General features: G+C 36.5%; 1 protein-coding gene across 1 annotated transcript in view; it reads left to right on the top strand.

Annotated features, from left to right (window-relative positions):
* DROSHA (drosha ribonuclease III) overlaps window positions 1-21420 on the top strand; it is a 1047543-nt gene that overhangs the window by 731757 nt on the left and 294366 nt on the right. The gene's annotated exons all lie outside the window — the stretch shown is intronic.

Raw genomic sequence — 21420 nt, 5'->3', positions numbered from 1 at the left:
CAACAAAAATAGCAATGTAGGTAAGAGTGATGTGAAATAGTGTCTTCAGTCTGGCTTTATCATCTTCATCATAGCAATAAGCATTTGAGTCACTTCCAGTTAAAGACATGAACAGATAAATTATAAGAAATATGACTTATTTCACTTTATTTTGGCCATAATTATTTTTACCACAGCATTCAGAGCTAACACTAATCAGGAAGCTCCTTTCATACCATCCTTCCCCACCATCGATTGAAATTTTTGAGATACTGAATACTCTTAGCCTAGATCATGAAACCATAATCTGAAAAACATTTGGAAATGACACACACACAATTCAAAATCAGGTCAGCTTTTCAGAAGCTTTTGCTTTGATAATATAGAAGCTTTTTATTTTGAACGTTAAACCCTGTGCAAACTGGTTTAGTAAAGATATAACTTTTTATTTAAAAGCTTTCTAAAATTTTGTAATGAAAAACACTTTTGAAGCAGTAAATGAACTGCATACCGTGAAAAACATAATTTTGATTATCTGAAAGATTTGGTTATTACTTTGGGTGGAAAAAATAGAATGGAAAAATCTGTCAAAAATGACAAGTTCATTTTTGATGGATAAGCATCCTGGAAAACAAACAAAAACCCCACCACCTCCTCGGGAGGCCTTACTTGGAAAACTTTTATGCTATGCATGTAAATACAAGAAATTACTTGAATAAAGTGGTAGTATCATCTCTGATAAAGAAAAAAAATTAGAAATACAAATGGAAAGTGAAGGTAGGATATTACTTTTACTAATCATAATGCAACAAACAGCCTTTTCCTTTGTGAAGAGGGAGAGATAGGGAGATGGGAAATGAACAGTTAGTAACTCTTAATGACCCACCTTCGGCTATTATATTATTACAGCTAATTTGTTCTAAACCATTCTTCTCACCAACATAAAATTCTCTAGAGCAGATACGAGTTTTCCTGTAACTGAAAGAGTTTATTTAATACAAGATTTCAAAACAGATGGGTTTGCAATGCAACTTTCTAATTCTGTACAGCAGAGCACCACGTTGCAGCGTGGTAGAAAACCTGGAAACCAGACTGAAGCATATGGAAAGGTCTCAGTGAAGTGACTTGGGCACAGCGACCAAACAAGCTAATAGGAGACCTGGGAAACAGAGCCACAACTCAAAAGTGCATGGAAGGAAACTTTCCCCCATCATCCTCTTTTCCCCTCTCCAACAGTCTGTAAAGAACTTTTGGGCCATCTAGTATAACAGATGCCAGGAAAGTATATAATTAATTCCAAATAAATATGAATGTATGCTTCATTTTATTAAGTTTAGATAAAGGAACCTATTCACATGAAAATCCTGACGTTTTAGTGTTAGAAGATAAAATTGCCTGATCTATTATTTTATTTTTATGAAAATCAAATGAACAAAGGAATGTAAGAACAAAGAACAAAAAATGCTTGATATCTTGAATTCCAGACTATTAAGAGAACCTGAGATTCAAGCTAGGAACTTGAACTGACCAGTCACAGCGGGGCAGAAAGAAAACATCAGCCTCTTCAAACAATTTCCAACATTGCTTTTGTCAGATGATGTAATATTGGGCATCAACTGCTCCTTATAACATAGAGGATACACAGGACAAAACAGAAAACCAAATCACTGACTGCCTCCTGCCCCAACAAGAGCCTTCAAGCTTTCTGTATATTTTTTGATTCCTGAAATTCTCACAGCGTTCCTGAATAGTGAGCTACAGAACAGGGGCAAAGCAATGCTGGTGATCTCATTAAAGCCTCCTTTACCCACGTCATGACAGATCAACACAACATGTAAATCATTTTAATTCTCCCTACTGAGATTCTGATAATAGAAAACTATGCTCATCTGCAAATTTCCTGTACAGATGTAGACACACTGTATTTGATCAGGTGACCTCTGAAAAATTATGCTATTTCTACCTTTTACTTGTCACCCTCCCAAGTATCTATAATTCTACAGAGCTGTGCTAGCATAAAACGCATCAAGCTACATTTTAAAACTGTGACAATTTTCAGCTTTTGTTACGTGATCTATAGCATATTTTTAAAATGAGAATGTACACATGTAAGGACATACTTATATGCTCAAACATTTGCATATACGCATATATAAGTACATACACACACCCATATAACATCCCAAATTACTTTCCTGGGAACAATTAATTTGGCCAAGCAACAATGTTGGCACCTCAGAAGTGCCAATCGGTCAAAACCTCAAAGTATTTGAAAGTTCTTCAGATCATTTCCTGAAATAAACAGAAACATAGGTCTTTTGTTCCTAGATAATAGCCAACCACTAAGGTTCATTATCTATTTAATACTAATGCCCAAAGCAAGTTGTGCAACTGAGTTAGCCAGTGCTGCTCTGGAAAGCTGTTAGAAAGTAAAAAAAGGAAGAATAAAAAGAACTTTCATCTTACAAACAGAAACAAACAAAAACCTTTAGGAAACAGCAAAGCTGTATGTTACTCTCTTCAAATAAAGAATAAATTGCTTCAATGAAGCCTATGTAGGCTTAGAAATCTACCTCTGCATCTCTGTGTCCCCGATATACACCTCATTCAAGGATTTTCACTGATCACTTGCAACGTCATAGGAGTCGAAGGGACAAAACATTTTTACCAGACGGTATCACAACCTGCCCAGAAGATACTAGCGCCCATCAGAATAATTCTCAGATCAGAAACCATAAATGCACAAATTCTTGGTGCTGGACAATTCTCTTCTTTTGCTGAGCTTGAATTTTTTTGGAGGTGAGGGAGGTCTTTATGCTGAACAAGGCAAATTACTAATTTAGCAATTATTCATGCAATAAGGTTGGAATGACTCACAGAAAACAGGCCTAGTTACCAATCTTGGATATTATCTTTTATTTAACCTGCCCAGTAGTAATGACATCTATTGAGATTTTAATGAGAAATTAAATAAAGTTATTTAACACTTTACTGGATGACAGGGAAAGAGTCCCGTGAGCATACATATCATGTTATGGCTCTGATAAAAAAAAAAAAAAAAGCTATTTGCATCTTTTTATATTTGCTTAAACTTTGTATCTGAATTTTTTTTTTTTAACTGATCTATAAAATGGGTTGAACTGAAAAGGCAGAATTTAATCCCAAAGAAGCTGACATTCCTGGAATTCTCCACACACATAAATACAGTTTTGTGCAACCACTGTTCAGTTCAACCAGAACCAACCTATTCATTGTGCTGTAAAGAATTAGGCTTACTTACTTAAAATGTACTGCTAAGAAAAGCAGACAGTACACAGAAGATGGAGAAAAAAAATAAAGGGAAAAAACTGTCCTACTACACAGATGAAAGTAAAGAAGGAATTGAAAAGGGCTATAAACCATAATTCTTTGAGTTACAAGCATTTGGTACAAACAAAAAAAAATTATCTTTTCAGTTTAACAATAATTATGTTCCCAATAATAGTTCAAACATAGCTTTACAATGGATATACCCTCAAACCTATTAAAGCCACAACTATTATAGCTATCTGCTACAAGAGCCTTAGAAGACTGATACTTTATAACTGGAAGCTATAAAAGCATTGAAAAAAATTAGACTCGTCTTTCATCCCTGATTTTCCCTGAAGACTCTGACAGCTACTCTGTTAATAGGAAATACCTAATAAAGACATATGAGTTATAATTTCTTGTACATTTATATATTTTCAAGAATGTAAGAACTAAAATCCCCTATGTTCTTTAACAATACATTTCAAAATAACACAGAAGTGAAGTATGCTTTTATACATGGTTTCTTAATAAGAAGTTCTTAGACTCTCTCCAAGGGCATACCTGGATGTGACTATGGGATGACTGAACACTGGCATTTTCTGCACATCTTGACTTGTGTGTCAAACTGTTGAGCATTTCCTCCTGAAAATCAGCCCAGCAAAAACATTAAACCTTAGGTAACCCGAAAACTTCTAAATTCAAGTCTTTGAATGCCTTAAAATTACACTCCATTTTTCATGCCACATGAATGCCATTTATGTGCATCCCTCTAGACCAGAGCAGCACTCGCCTTCCCATTATCACTTTAAGCTATACTTTCCAAATGGAGATGATCGTTTCCTTTCTAGACTGTTCCCACTTTATTTGAGGAGGGGGGTGGGGGGTGTTTCCCCTCCAGCATTCCCTTACATAAAAAAAGGCTTAACCACAACCCAGAAAAGATCACAGCCATCCACATTCTGAAATCATTAGGCTGTTTTATCAGTGAATTTCAAGATCTATAACTAATAATTATTTATTATAGTATGCAGAAGAATATTTGCCAGAATTTCAAATTGCGATGAATAAAGCCCTAAAGGTCACAAGATTAATGAAGATTGCCTACACAGCTTGCTTTTCATCATGAGCTTGAAAGTCCCAAATAGTTTTCTGATGAATAGGAAGCCGGGCAAAAACAGCTGAGGAGGGATAAAAACACAAAAGGCGACAAACAAACTACAAGCCTTAGATATGATCAGAGCTGACTCAGAATGAGATTCAAGAGCTACTGAAACGCGAGTTAATAAAAGCAACAGGACTAATGCACTTTGTGATGTACACAGGCTGAAATTGAGACCGGAGTGGGAGGAAGGGAATTGACTGAGCTCAAATGCAACACTCTTTCCCTTTGGGAAAAATATAATTTGAAAGATTTGAACAGGAAGAGAGATGAAGGAGGAGGAAAGCAGTAGAGAAAGATATTTTTGCCAAAAGAGTGACAAGTATGTCCCCCCTCAATAAGAATCAAGACTAACAACAACAACAACAAAAATATTCTTTCTAGTTTGGTCTAGTGTCAAAACAGTGCATAAAGACAGCAACTGAATTATGAATAAAGGCCCTCAACAGCATGAAAGTGGATTTTCTTGTCTTTTCAAAAAGCCCTCAAGAGACAGCACACAACGTTCTGTAATATTGCCCCAAACGGCAATGTGACTTGTGAACTCAGCAAATGCACGCAGCTTGACCAGGCACGTGATACTTCTGGAAAAAGCAGTCAAAAGAATGGAGTAAATAAAAACAGCTACACGGATACATACAGACAGGCAACCTGTAAGGATATCAAGCAGCCTAAGAGAGGACTTGCAACAGAGACAATGAAAAGGCAAGAAAATTCAAGCTCAAAGCATCTTCTTTAGTGAAGCAGCACATTTCTTTTTTAATTTTCAGTTGAATTAAAAAAAAAAATAAATCCATGTTACCGTCTACTACCATGATTAAAATCAAGTCATATCAAATCAGCAATCAGTCATTAAAAGCTCCTAAAGGCAGAATAATTTTTATTATCTTTTTCTTTCAAGAAGAAATAAAGAGATTTGGTTCACACTAGTCAGGTGAAGTTGAGTGTTCTGAGTTTATAACTACTCAGACCTCTGAATTGAAGTTTATTGCCGAAGTGAACCTTTAACTAAAACCACAGAAACAGAGCGCAAGCAGGGGAGAGGAACTGTAAATATCTCTACAAAGCTGCTATCATCGACTAATGACAGATCTGAGGCAGAGCCACCTAAGCCATGTACAAGACCAGACACATAAGGAGCGTTCACACCACCTCTGGGGCTAGACACTTACTTCAGCTTGTGAATAGAGTTGGAGAAGCCTATTTGCAGCTGGTGAAGTGCTGGGCTGGACCAGAACTGCAGATATTAGGGCCCCTTCAGGGCTCCCTCGATATGTTACACTGTCCTGAGCAAAGGATTTAAATCCCTAATTCAAATCCTGATTATACTGCCTTAAACACACAGACTAAACTCTTCCAGGGCCACTGTTGTATTCTATATTATGAGTGTCACATAAGTACAATCTTGGTTAAAAAGTTCCCAGTCACAATTAGCAAATTGGAGTACAGGACACATTTGGAGCACGGTAGAGAGAGACATGCAGCATCTAGAGGACAGTGTGTGGAGGAGGTCAGGATCTTGCCAAGTTTAGGCTTAGAGAGATGCAGGAGCAAAGATGACAAAGGATCCACAGAAGAACGAAAAACCCTTAGCAGTAACATCTTGCCTTTTTGAGGGGTTACATTTCCAGCCCCCAGGGAATTTCAAGTAGCATGCTTAACCTCTGCTTTGGGAAAGGAAAATACAAGCCAGCACACAACCCTTGAAAGAGTTCCAGTGTCTGCTTAAAGTGGTTTCCATAATGCAAATCAGTAATATTCTTTCCCTGTTCCTTTTGTTTCTAGGTTCGTTTTATTCCCCTTAAAACAAACCATGAATTTGATTATTTTAGCAAATTACAACAGCAATTTTTATGCAGTTCCCTTCCATCTCCAGTGAAGCATACCATGTCCAAGATTAACACAGCCTGATGCACAATAGAACATTACAAAAATTATGTATCTTTTTTCCCTTAGTGAGACTGCTGCCACCAATAGCAGACTTGAATCTGCCAATTGTAATTACAACTCTAGGATTTTATTGTCAAATACATTTCCCAGATAAATGGTTCTTGCCTTTTCAATGATTTTGACTGATGGGCTAAGCATGGAGTTATCTTTTTTTTAAAAGCTGGAACGTATGGGGTAATGCAAATTCTCTTGCCTTTTTACAGGCTATACAAAGCCTTTTTACACATGTATTTTTATTTTTAGTGCTTGTCTCTTATCTGTATGGCTTATTTTACATGAATCTGCACTGCTTTGCAGCAAATCAGATTCAAGTGTATCATTTGTGAGCTACATACAAAGACAGCGGTAAGAGCATTAATCTGTTCTTTTCAGCACACTAGGTCTCAAGAAGCTCCCACAATGCTGTATTAACAAGCTATTTATTTCATTTACCATCTTAATGACTGAAGAAAAAAAAATGAAAATGATGATTGCTTGTTTGTTAATGAAAGGGTGCTGTGGTTAACCACTGGAAAGACTATTAAGCATCATAAAATTGCCCTTGAAATTCGACACTTTTAATTTCTCATCTGATGTGGCATACTAGCAACGCAAAAGAAATAAAAAGATCAATAAAGGTTTCACCTAACTCCCAATTAGATGATTTCATGGATTAGGGGAAGAAAAAAATAAACTAGAAAGGATAAAAATAGAAATATTAAAGCAGATTAGATTATTGAAGAGTGAAAGATGACATGGATGGAGTTTTCACTCTTTTATGATGCTAAGTTAGCTGCCTTATAAAAATGTGGGCCTATGTATTTTTTTGTATTGCCTGTATTTTTGTCTACCTATCAGCAAACTTGCAGGTACTTACTAGATTAACAATTATCCTAATAAAAATGGAAAGCAAAGAAATATTTTTGAGGTTAGCTTGCCACTTGATATTTTCCTTGCTCTTTGTATTGGAAGCCTTGCTGAAGACGTTGTATTGAGGAGTTAGTGACCTTGAACAGGTCACGTCTGCTCTGCTGGGCCGCGTACTCGGGCGTTGAACAGCCCGTATGGTAGCATGAGCAGCCGCTGCAGGGGAACCTGCTGGCATGGTCTGTGCTGCACTGGTGGATGTCATGGCAAGAGGTAACATCCCAGTGCGCCAGGACTCTTTGTTAGCTGAACAGCTTCCTAATATAATCTGTTATTTGCAATACCTTTGGGAAGAACAAAGTCTATGTGGATCACGGGGTGTAATACAGTGATTCTGACCAGACTCAAGGAGTCGGTGACCCACTTCACAGTTAACCTGAGTACACGCAGACCTGCGCTGCGCTGGGCTGCTTGTCCAGCGTGGCTTCAGGCTGGGCTGTGCTGCACAATCCCTTGGCTGCAGGACAAACCCAGGCAACTCATCATAACAGAGGACCCTGAAGGCAGCTCCCACTTGGTACCGGCAATTACACCACCTGCATGGCCTCAAGAAGTCCTCATGAGAGCATATTTTATGAATAGAGCTGTTTTCTTGTAAGAAAAATATGTATAATAGATAAAGGATCAGAAAGGAGGAACCTGTCTCCCTGGACAGGATCTCTGCAGCCTGCCATGGGAAATCCATCCATGGTCTGTCTGATGATGCATGAACACGTGGCGCCTAGCATCTGAAGGGACATAAGATTTATTCCCTCTATATAGGCTTCTTCTGTTTCTATCTTATTAAAAAGGCTATTTTATTAAGCTATTTGTTGTTACAGCCCATCTGTCTCTCACACAGCACCTCACCCCCCAAGGACAGAACAGTCTCTGAGGTTAAAAACTTCCTTTGCCAGCAGATCACTAGAAGTAGATTAGATTTCTGACTATAGATGTCACTATATTCCCCACTGATTTGATTCTGCCCAAAAATCTTGGTTAACTTTTAACTACTCAATTATCAAACTGGTGAACTTTACAATTAGCATTAGAAACTTAGTCGTGCAAAGAAGGAGGGCTAAAGCAATAGTATAAACTTACTGTCCCAGCAATCTGGAACATCTGATGTTAAGGCATTGGGGACCAAAGCGGGACTCCCAGGTAAAAACTTGGGGTTCTGAAGAAGTGACTCAGAAGAGCACCAGCTCTGGTAGCTGGCCAGGTGCACCCTAATCTAGTTATAGAAAATGCTCAGGAAAGAGAGATATTAAGTGACATCCCTCTCCCAGGCTTGGTCTTCATGTTTTGTAGTGCCTATAGACACTTCCGCTATGTAAAAGTGTCAGTGCTGAACTTGCTGTCTTGAAGGTAGAAGCCTAGGGCCTGTCTTCCTGCAGAGCAGAGAATTAGTTTCTTCCTTTCCAGATAAAGCCATAGGAGGCTGGAGAATAAGTGGAAAAATATATTACCCCCACAATTTAGGGTTTGTGCATGAAATTAGAGCCAAGCTGCTTCATAGTATCAGGACTAAGATGCTTCTAGAGCTGCAGAGAAAGAAAACTAACTATAAAAGTGATTATGGATGTTGGAATGCTTACAGGTTTTCAGTAGTTGGCAAAATTTTTAATATCCAAGTTCTGGACTTAAATAAAATCTAAGACTCAGTTCAGACACTCAAGTCCTTTCACAGTTTTAGACATATACATATAGAAAGGAAATACCAGATATGTTGGAAGTACTTTAGTAGTTTGTCAGTAAATATCAAGGTATCCCTGTATGGATTACAGATCCTGAGAAGCTCCTATTCACCCATCTTTTATGTGCTGATGACACTAAAAATAGAAAGCTTACCAATTCTATATGCCCAGCTTCATGTTACCATAAGCTCTGTAAACAGCAAGATCTATGATTATGCTCACCGATTTCTCTAAGGAGACTGAGATTTTTAAATACTGTGAAAGCCCATTTATGGCAATAGATATTACAATTTACATATGAAACATTAATATAAATTAGAATATAGACTGATTTGGGGAGTTTACAAAGTTTATAAACTGTCAATTTATTGAAAGAGTTTATGTTCTCTGTAAGCACTCCATTTCATGGCTCACAATTTTTACAGGGGACTCTAAAAAAAAAAAAGTATCTCAGGAACATCGTGAATGGTATGTAAGAGGTGAAGATGTAACCATAAGAATACTTTTGGCACTATCCAGACCGTCACCCTGGCCTCCTAATCAGGGTTTGGGGGTTTTTTCTGCCTCTGAGGTATAAGCTTATATAAATAAGGTATACAAAACCAAGCAGAAGCCAAATCCTCACTTCCTTGCAAAGCTCGGGTCTATGACTGAGTAACATTCAAGCCATTGAGAAAGAATTGATGATTCTGTTGTGGAAGATGCTGCAGAAGTGAAAAGCAATTCTTGAAGGTATTGAAAAGTCATTTAGGAACCTTTGAAGCTTGTTACAATTTCAAATCCAGAAACCATTGCACACCAGCATCCATTCTTCTGATTTTCAAAGTATTTGCTTTATATACATCAACTTTATTCTGCTGTAAGACTAGCTTTACAAGAAAGAGGAAAAGCCCGCTTATTGTTGGGGAACATTAAAATTTTCTTTTATTTACTTAAACTATTTCAGATGAAAATTGTTTTCTAACAGTTGCCTAGACAAGCAAACATGTCAGTCTATACACCTTTGCTCACATAAATAGTTCCAGTCCTGATTTTATTACCAAAAGTAACAAAAGGGTGTGGAAACAGGAAGAATACTTGGGAAAGGAAAAGGACTGAACAGAAGAAAGTTTAGATCTTCCTCGAAGTCCTTTCTTAGTACAGCAGCCAGACAGAGAAATAGGTAAGACTGAAATTTTTTTCATCATTCTTTACAATAATATAAATTAGAATATGCAAAATGAGATTATCAGGGATTTTAAACATTTACACATACTCCAGAATTAAACTTAGACTTTTTTTAACTTAATGGAATAAGTGATCTGTCATGGACTATAATGCAAAGCAAGGTACAATTTCTGACTTAGAAAATACCCAAGTGCAGAGTGTTGAAAGTTGCAATATCAGTGTGTATACTTTTTTTTTTTGTCTTGTATATTTTCCTCTAGTCCCTGCTGCCAGCCATTTCCCAGACATGAGAGTGAGCTGGGTGACTTTCAGTTCAAACCAATTCGGCCATTTGGTTTTCTACGAATGTGAAAATTCTAGCCACATTTTCTCATTTAGAAAATTTAAAAGCAAATGTCTTCAATAATGATAGAAAGAAATTAATTACTTACAATTTTTTTCAGGAGTAATCATGCTGGTCTTAAGGAAGATTATATAGAAAACACCCACAAACTGAATTTAGCCAATTTTGATGAACAAACATTAGTTTTATTATCCAGTAAATCTATTTTCACTTTTATGAACAGGTGGTGGGTTTTTTTTATTTCTTTGAATGAGCTTTGATATAATTCAAAAATCATTTCTTGCATGGAAGCCATGAGGGAAGGATTTAAAAAAAAAAGTAAAAATCAGGGGAATGAACATTTTCTTCCTGCTAGATAGTTCAATACAGAAACTTATTACTCCAGTATGGAAGGGACTAACAGTCATGGGAACATCCTCTCCCATGCAAACTTCTAAATTTAATCAGGGCATAATATGATCATTTACTAATCTGGCAAGAACTTATGAAAAATGTTGCATGTGTTTCTTACAAAAAAAACCAAAAACAAAAACAAAAAACAAAAAACCCCAAACCCCAACCAAACAACCTACAATAGAAGAACAGAGACAATATTTATATTTGCTGTCACTGAAACGGAGATGTTTCCTTACAGTATGATTTATGCTTTTCACTGAGCATGTTTCATAGAAATGAATAAATAGTACTTCCATGTCCTAGGAAATTCTTTTAAGTGTAATGAGAGCAGCATACCTGAGAAGTCCTTGCTCTACCTGCAAGAGATGGACGTCAGTACAGGGAAACACTTGACAGCAGATACGGAAGCTCCGTCCTCACCACTGAAAGGGTCAGAGACTGGAGTGCATGATCCCATAATTAGCTCAGCTTAGATTTTCCTCATTAGTACATTAACTAAACCATAGGCAACATTTTTGGGTTTCTCTTTCCTTTACCTGTTGCCAGAGTGGACTAATATTAGTCAGGCAGCGATAGCATTCCTTATTTCAATTTGTTTTTACAGGTCATATTAACACTCATACAAAGAAAAGATTGCAGGTTTACTTAATCAGAAATCCAGAGATAGAGCTAGTCCAAATCAAAATAAATGTACACTTGAATACTGCATGGCAGAAGGAGGGTTACACGATATCCAGAAACATAACTAAGGAAAGTACCTTTTTTTAACAAGTCTTTATGACTTATTTTATCAATTGCACATATTGATTGTAAAGCATGACTTAACCATATTCATTATAATAGGTAGGTATGATTGCTATTGGTCTCAAATCACTTCGTTGGAATTACATCAGAAAATTCCATTACTTGTTATAACGTTTATTGTTACCAATCTGTCTTAACCTTACTCTTCATTACTAACAAAAAGTAATCGTAGTTTACGATTCTACATTAACAGAAATGTCCCATCTGTAATTTAATTTCTAAACAAGGTCAGTATAACCTTTCACGTTTAGTTTCTGTGTTGTCAACAATGCAATTTGCTTATGCCAAGCAAGCTAAGTTTTCCCTACTCACATTTCTGCACAGTTAAAACATTTGAATATAAACAGCCTTCCCTTATTCTGAGCTTCAACGGATCCCAATGCTTTAAAGTAGCCTTCTGGAGTACAAATATTTCACCATTCATTGGCATCAGTGCCAGAGCTACAGGCTATGGTGCATTTCAAACAAGAGGGTACCTCCTCCAAAGACCTCACAGTAGGAGATCAAGTACTAAGATAAAAGCAAAACAACAACAGCAGTGGAGCTGATAAAGATTGCAGCTCCATTCATTGCAGCTATCTTGGGGATTTAAAGCAAACCTACAAGCCACTGAGTATCAAAGATACAAGATCAAGGAAAGAGACAGCTTTGTTAATGGGCCTTTGATATTGTGACAGAATCATGGTGTAAAGGTAGGAAAGTCACAGGCAGAGTGCATGAGGCATTGAAGAGAGAGAGTCCTCTGAGGGCAGTATGATGAAGTCCAACTCAAAAGAACAAGAGGAATGAGGTAATGTAACAGGAAAGGCTGAAGTAACAGAAGTAGGAGGAAAAGTTGAACGCCTTCAACAGTCTTTCAAAGATGCCATAGTCTATTCTCAATTAAAATGATCTTCACAAGGTATAAAGACAAAGTTTGGCAAAGTTTGTCAAAATGGAGATTTTTTTTTTTAATATATTATTAATAATTCTATTAATTGCTTGCCTTAAAAAGTGACAATTGTACCTACAGGACAATAGTGAAACTATTTTTGCTAGAGTGAAAAAAAAAAAGTGCTACTTTGAAAAAGCCAGTCCAATTTAACTACTGAAGTCTGAAAAAATACTTTTTTAAAGATTCAGTACTTTGTCTCACTTCATGTCTCCAGCCCTTCATTTTAGAGACACTCTGCTTTTACCCAAGAGTCAAGGAGCTGTAGCAGTGTTTCAAAATGCACAAACAGCAAGCAAACTACGAAAACTGTTTTTGAAGGGAAGAAAGCTAACAGCAACCACTGCAATAAGAGATGCTTTCTGTTCTACACTTCAGAAATTTTCATCATGCTAATAGTTCCTTCAATGCAGGTACCTTTCCAAAATGCCTTAACTTTAGTCATACAAAGTAACCAGGAATGTCTATTTCTACCCTTTTACATATGCGAGTAGGAACTTTTCAAAGTAACAGGGATCATTGACTGAACTATTCTAAATAAGTTTTTTGACAACAGTTTACAGCATATATCAAATTAGATACATTTAACTAACTCTTCTCCGCTGCCTTTATTTCTCAAGTAATGCCATAATACAGCCTCCTGTCTAAAATCAGAAAAACAATTGTTCCACAGAACCACAGGGAGAGCTGAATTTTCCTTCACTGATTTCAGCAAGAATTTGCAAATGAAACTTTAGTGGAATAAGAATAGTATTCAGATGCTGAGCAAACCACTTGTTTACAAACAAAAATTGAAAGAAGAAAAAGAGAAACAACTGCAAATACTGCATTATCATGATAAAAAAATCATAAAATCCTATCACAACTATAGCAAAGATAAAAATGTGAAAGTAACAGACTTTTTTTTTCTTTTCTATTAAGCACACAGTAGATTAAACCAATAATTCATAATAAACCTAATAGCTAGTCTCAGGAAAGTGGAAAAATAAAACAGCAGGAAATAGGAAATTATGCATGAAATAATATTATATAAGCCTCCCAAGTGCATCTGGATTTTATACTTAGTCTGTATGGTATGCTGTAATAGATATTGTGGGCCCTTGGGCAATTTGCACTGGACCTAACTATGCCTCATCAACTACCATAAGGATGTAAATTTTACCTCTAGTCTATTTATTTTTTGGTACTACTTAGCATTAAAACTGAGTGTAGTGTTGCAACAGTGTTTCAAAATGCCACTGAAATATTTTTGTTTATAAAACAACCAGGCTACTTTCCAGCTTCATTGTCACTGCTCCTGTTGTATATGTGAATCCAAGCACCATATTAAAAAAAACAAACCAACCAACCAGCAGTATTCCTAGGTTTTGAAAAATCAAGACTCCCTATTGAGTAGTGAATTTTTTTTTTCCTTTGGCACTTCTTGATGTGCCAGCTACAGCATTTCTGACTGTTTGGTTTCTTTTAAACTATTGCCTGATTGAACAAATTTGTCATTTATCAGTTTTCAATTAATTCTCAGACCATTCTGATTACCAATATATGTGTTTAGCTTTAAATGCTACCTAGACTTCCAAGAGAAATAGCAATCTAAAGGGGAAAAAGCTGATTCTGTGCAATTACAGTAATACTTTTGTTTTGTTTGGACAGCTGAAAATATTAACATCAAGTTGCAGGCGTATGCTGCTGGATCAGAGGTCCATCAGCAAATAAGTTAAAGATGACAGACAGCTTTGGTAAAATAAACATACTTTTTCCAACAGGGGCATGATACCATGACTGCCAGTGTATCAGAAACAAGTAGGAAGCTGAAGAGACAACAACAACAACAGAGAGAAGAGAAAAAGAGAGAAAAAAAAAAGGAAAAAAGGAAAAATCAAACTGTGACAGTTGTTTCCGTAGAAATACCTCCAGATGAAAATTCTGCAAAAACCTGAACTAATCCTGTCTTCCTGTTACTTCTAATATCAGCATTTGAATTAAATGAAAAAAAGAAGTTGTTTACAGAAACAGCACTAAAGAAAGTATTTTAAACAGCTTATTATTACTGCCCACATGCAGATCTTCACTAGAGATATTACAACATGAAGAATGATGTTCAAATGCTGAACCCCACTGACTTGAAGTCAGCCTAATATATGGCCCAGTATCTTTAGCTAATGATTAAAAATATTACCCTTTCCTGTTTAACTATAACTTTAAAAAAATTAATAATCTTCTAGAAAGTATATGCATAATCTCTCTCAACCAGTCATTTTCTTTTTGAATTTCTAAAAAGGTTGGACAATGTAATATAGCACGTGGACTTCGCCAAGAAGAAAAGCTATTTGTATATCTTGTTCTCACATTGCAGTACTTCTGCAGCTGGGATTGCAGCAACATGGAAAAATTGTAAGGGACAAAAGAAATATATAAATACTGCAAATAACATGCACAAGTTTTGCAAAGGTTAAAGTAAGTTTCATCTATGGGTAGAGCTTAAAACTTCAAATCTGTTTTTAACTTCCAAAGCAGTTCCACTTGTGTATTTCTTACATTCACTTAGGATCATTTGGGGACACATTTTCTCTGAAATGATTCATGTATATCGAGAGAGAGAGAGAGAGATACAATATATGTGATTTTTTTTTATATATATATATATATATATATATATATAAACAAATCCCAAAACCCCAGCCAACCCAGCCCCCTCAAAAAAACCCCTCAAAAAAAACCCCACACAAAACCCCAATATAACCATTGCATGAAATAGATGTAAATGACTGGCTTCTACAGTTTGCCATAGTCACAGATTCTTCCTTCAGGTACTAGTACCTTTGGCCCTTCTACATATACATATTTCCAAAATCTCCCAAACAAATTCTTAAGTATCTGTTCATCAAAGAAAAAGAATTTCAAAGAGATTCAATAGTTGGTCAGTTCAGTAGAGCAGTAATAAAATCTTAAATACTCTATACCAACAACTTGTACTTTGCTCTCTCCCTCCTCCATCTGAGCCCTTAACCAAACATTTGTGAAAAATCGGTATATAAAATCCTCTGATGTCTGCCGATTAGTCACAGTTAGTTTTCACATCCAGGTAGTACCGTTACATTTGTTTAAGATTGAAGCATATCTTAATTAGTGTTATCCACTCACTGCATTTTGCTCTCTCTAGTTAACAAATGTAAGTCACACAGGACACAGTTTTAAAAGTAGTTCTGCTCAGGCAGTCTTTATACAAATAGCAACTCCACAGTTAGAGACACAGTTATTAGCAATTTTGCCCAACTTCCTCCTAGGCTATAGTTAGGTAAAATAAATGAATTCTGCCTTGTTCAAATTAGTTCTTTAAGTTAAAGACTTGGGGGAAAAGCTAAGGTTAAGGGCAACACACATTTCACTTTGTTATACACAGAACAAGCAGCTTTCCCATTGCTGTCTTCGACGCCATGGGCAAGATTCACCTCTTTCCACATTAAACAAAACAATGGATTGCAGTTCAAGTCCTTTTGGTTTCCCATTGCTAATTAGGGTTTTAAACAACCTTTTAGACGCATAAATGGATCAAATTTATAACAAAGTGTCCTGGAGGCACAAACAGATTTCATTCCTTTCCTGCTGGTAATCTCTCTCTGTCCTACATATCCTGTAGGATAACACAGCTCATTCTGATGGCTACTTCACCTCAAAGATCTGACCCTCACTGGGGTGTCACTGGGCTAGACGTTTACTTACAGCACCACTAAATTCCCTGCAGTTTTTGGCTTATAAATCTTTGTGTTCCGGCCATGAATTTCTCCCTCCCATCATTCAGCAGTGTCCAAACACAAATGAAAAAAAAAAAAATTAAAAAGTAAATATATATGATACAAGTGCCATACAAAACAATGCCATTGTATTTTCCCCTGGGAAATATCACGTTTTCTGGTAACTTTTTTTGTCTCTCCTCTTCTCTCAGACACAGCATCTGAGAGTAACTGTGATGACATGAGCTGGTTTATTGGCATCTTCCTCCAGCAATCAGTTGCAAAGTGACACAGTATAATTTCATCAGATGCTAAAACAGGGGAATATAAGACCTCAGTATGATATTCTGTGCAAGGGAAGAATATATTTATCCAACACTTTGTAATTTATTGGAAAAATATTTTCTGTGTGAAAGATACCCTTACACATTACCAAACAACACTTAGAGCCACTGAAATTTTCAAAAGAAGCTCAGAATGCTGAAATATATCATTACTCATTTAGGTACATTCTAAGAGTACATCTAGTTTGCCACTGACCCAACTTGCGAGAGCAAAGAATCCCTGTAGATCCCAATTGCACAATGATCTCCCTTTGTGGCTTGAAATACATGCAGGAATTTGTTGATATGGATTTAAAATGTTTGCCTGCATCATTGAGCTCCACTTTATGTTTGAAACAGAAGACTCCTGTGACTACCAAAACCAAGACAGAGCTTCTGGGTATAACTACTTCGAGTTTAAAATCAGAAAGGAAAGAAACACTGATAACCAGGTTGCTTAAAAGCAGATAGTCACCAAAAAAATCCCTAAGTTTTAAGATACTTATATAAGCATCCTTGTAAGACATTTCCAAACGTCCACTGACCCCTCCATTTTTATTTTTTTTTTCTTCCAGAAAAGTACACAGGAGAAAGCCAACTGCATGACTTATGCCACTTAGGCTGAACTCTTTCCCAGGAAGGCAGGCACCATAAACTCAAAACCTTTAAGGAGAACTGAACCTCTACTATCTAAGCATTTGCTTTTTACCAGATATTCTAGGAAAGTTACAGAGAAAGGGTTGCTAGATGCAGCACTTTCTCACCACTTTAAGGAGTTGTGCTCCCTGCTGATGTAAGTGGACGCATCAAGTATGCTAACTTCAGGTCTTTTGGGTGACTACAGACATGAGTTTTTGTCTCCTCAGGCACATAATAACCCTCACTAGGTAAGAGCTTTCACCCACTTGGCCAGAAGTACAGTTCAAAAGTTCCTCCACCTTTATATATAAAAAAAAAAAAGTAGATATACAGATATTATGGATATACACAACAAAACAATTTTAAGCCCCCCAAAAATATCTTATTCAGTTATAAAACATGTCTTTCTGTTAAACAAGAGTACTATCAGCTTTAGGTATAACCAATCTTCCTTCCCACTGGGCCTCATTAAATATTAATTCCAGTGCAGTTTCACCTTCTTACAAAAAAGGTCATTTTCATAATCCTCTGCTTAGGTGTTTCGTTTGATCTGTTCACTTCTGTCCTGTTCGAGATGAAATAGCAGTACTTTCTTTCCTTGGTATTCATATTCTCCCACTAAGTGAGAGAACACACATGGTTCGTTGCCTGCAGCTGGGGGAGACTGGACTCCATAACCAACCAGATCCCTGTAGTCCAATGTTCTGTCTTCTTGCCACTGGACATATCATTAGCTCAATTGCAAGGAAAGTTTACAAATGAATGTTGGTAAATTTGTTGCTCACTGGACAAAAAAAACCCTGAAGACTGTAATATATTTCACCAGGACAAGGATTTTTGCCTTGAAATCCAGGAGTAATAACATTATTCCACTTGACTCTTTTCAACATCATATCTTAATAATATATATACATCTTGACAAGCTTCCTAAAAAATAGACAGATGAGAGGTTGCTTAGTTTCAGGTCTGCTTTACTCTAAAATGGGTCTAACCCTGATATAGTTTGAATGCAGATTACCATGTCAGTCTTAAATAATGTTCAGAAAAGACTACTGACAGGCAAGAAATCCATGAAGCTCATTGTTTACCATTCCCTTGCCCATTATAAACACTTCAGGCTTGGAAATGAACATGGTAACAGATTTTCACTCTTCACGAGCAGGATGAATTAAAAATTAGGATTACATAGTCTTGCTGCATGAATATGGTAAACACACACAAGGTAAACACATTAGTCATCCCTCTACTTTTTTTTTTTTTTTTACCAACTGATTTTATTCAAGATATACGTATTTTCAGATCCACACCTTTATCTCCTGTTCCAGCTCTCCAAAATCTCCTAACATTAGTGCCTGGTAATATAAAATGTTTTTCGTAGACACCAGGGATACCTTGTATAATGAGGCAGTGATTTAAAATAAAGTCTGCCAAAATAGCTACAAAAATTGCAGAAAATCTCAAAATAAGCATTCTCAAGAGAGCAGGAGAGCAATGAACTCTGAGTTGAAGCTGAAATCTGACAGAGGTCAGAAATAAAACAATTTAGTTATGCCTGATTATCATAGTATCATAGTTCCCTTATTACAGACTACCACATAAAACATGTCTAATCTTGGCTATGATCAGGCACGCTATTGAATCCAGAAAGACAGAGCTCTAGAATACTTCGGGTTTTTCTGCTGTTATGAGTCTCACATTTACAACTACTCAAAATGCCCTAAATTCACCTTAGAAAAAGCACCATCTGGCTATTACTGGCTGCAAATTGCCAGCTGTGAAGTATTACTATATTAAGAATGTCAGGCAAAACAACAGCTGACCTTTTGTGCAATAGAAATGTAGTATATAAACCTAGCAAGATTCTTATCCAGATTTCAACTTACAAACAAAACTTACGGTAGTTTTGCCTTTTCTCAGAAGGGTGTTTTTTCTTCAATATTTTAAATATGAAATACCAAGAGAGATTTTTTTGAAAGCTTTTTTTTTTTTTCTTTTTCCATTTAAAATAAGGTCTATAAGATGGATAAGTCCTTTGCCAGTTCCTTGCACAGGAAGACATTTCTTCTTAAGCAGCACAGCACCGGTTATTTTCTGAGGAGGGTTAACTCCCATGTTTTCTCATTATCACTGAAATTTAGTGGGGGATTTGTTTTCACCACAGATTTGTAGATAGATACTGTATTGTAATTTAGGGCATTTTCTCAATGTACTTTCCTTTTTATCATTTTTCTTTCTGGAGAACTTTACTGATTCATCCTTCAACAAAAACTGTAAATGCTCCGATTTAATTTTTTAAAGTTTTTTTTAAATGAAACTAATATTCATATGAGGGAAAAAATAAATAGTTTAGGGGGAAGAAAATGTTTTGATTTGGTAATCTTGGGGATTGGGAGGGGGTGGCGAGGGGGGGAAGGGATGTTTAGGGGGTTTTTTCCTTCTTCTCTCCATTTCTCTGTTGAGTATTCAACACATGTATAGATAAAATCTTGAGGGGAAAAATGTTGTAAATACTAATATGATTTTCTATGGCAAGAAGAACTCGTATACATGAAAGCTTGGGGTTTATTTCTGGTTATATTAGCTGGTCCAACAGAAGAAAAAAAATATCTTTCCCTTCAAGCTTTGATACAATATATCTCTTAGACCTTGACAAATACAGCCATGTTAAATATGACATAAATGCAAGGGAAAAAAAGTGATACTGTGCAACAGCTTAGCAGAATAGCAGACAGGGAAACTCTTGAAGATGTGTCATGATGGAGAGGATATAAGCAGTTGTTTAGGATGTATTGACAAAACTTTTACTTTTATCAGGTTCTTTATCAACTATGTGATTAATTCTCCCAAGTATTGTTCCTCATAGGTAGAGTATATTATAAAAAATAGTTGAAAAAACGTGATGTTGAATTAATGAAGCTTGAACAACAAAAAAACATGCTAGACTGCACATTTCCTCCTCTGTCCCATAAGTGTTAATTAACAATGAATATTAATGAAATATCACAAAGATTATTAATCCAGAGCAGCAGTTTGGTACCGAGGGCTTAGTACACAACCAAGTAGCCACTCATTAAGTCAACTGCGATAACTGGAAAATATGCATGCTCTTTGCCCAAGGAAGTGTACAAATGATCTTTTATTCAGATTTAAATTAGTACATTCAGAATCGACTAGGAACATTTGGCTAATCATTATGGTTCAGATAACAAATGGGAACTCATTTTATGCTGCGATAAAACAATTGTCAATCGCCCACATTTCACGCTGGTGTTTCTAAACCTGAAAATATCATACTACCTGCATGGCTTTTAGTTCAGACGTAACAACCATGTTCCACCACCTCATCATCCAAGGTATGAAGGAACATTGCAAGGTTTAGATTTCTGTTACTGCATAAGGGGAATACCACCAGTCTTTGGTTACTGCCTAACACTGCACATTATCTGAATGTAATGAAAAAATATAGTAAACAAAGGCACATCCTATCAAGGATCTAGCTCAGCTTCCATCTCCAGAATGGACATACTATTTAGGAAGATCACGCAGGCCTGGCCAGTTTCTGTCATCCCTTCCATTCCTTCAAACCACATGAATATTGAACGCTGTTGTAGGGGCAGCATATGGTACACCAAACCAAACATTTCACAGAACTATCAATCCAAAGCCTCCTTGCTGTGTTATAGCTTCCAGTTTTGAGTTTGACATCATTTAGACGTGGTTTAGATTGTTGTCCCCTGGGTTAAATTGCCTACATTAATTATCTACGTGGAAGCTCATCTGCTGCTTTCCACTCCCCCTGCCTCTCCCCACAGTTTTAAAAGGTTGGTTTAGACTTCCTTACCATTAGTACACTTTTTGGCTTACTTCAGAGGTTACTGTCTATCATCTGCAAGCTTGGAAGTTTTACTGTTTATTATCTTTTCTAGGTCACTACTGAAGTTACATAAAACCAATCCCATTGCCCACCCTGCAGGACTCCAATGCTGTCCCTTCACCCTTCCTTAACCTGAAAAGTGATTGCTAAGCCCTACCCTTCCTCTCCTTTAACCAGCTTTTAGTACAAGGGAGGCCTTCCCCCAGAGCCATGTGTCAGAGTTCAATATACTCTGACCAGGTTCTTTTAGA

This window comes from Accipiter gentilis, chromosome 20 (genome assembly GCF_929443795.1).
Source record: "Accipiter gentilis chromosome 20, bAccGen1.1, whole genome shotgun sequence".
NCBI classification, from domain to species: domain Eukaryota; kingdom Metazoa; phylum Chordata; class Aves; order Accipitriformes; family Accipitridae; genus Astur; species Astur gentilis.
Note: the sequence above shows the minus strand (reverse complement) of the source record. Positions and strands in the feature narration are given on the sequence as shown.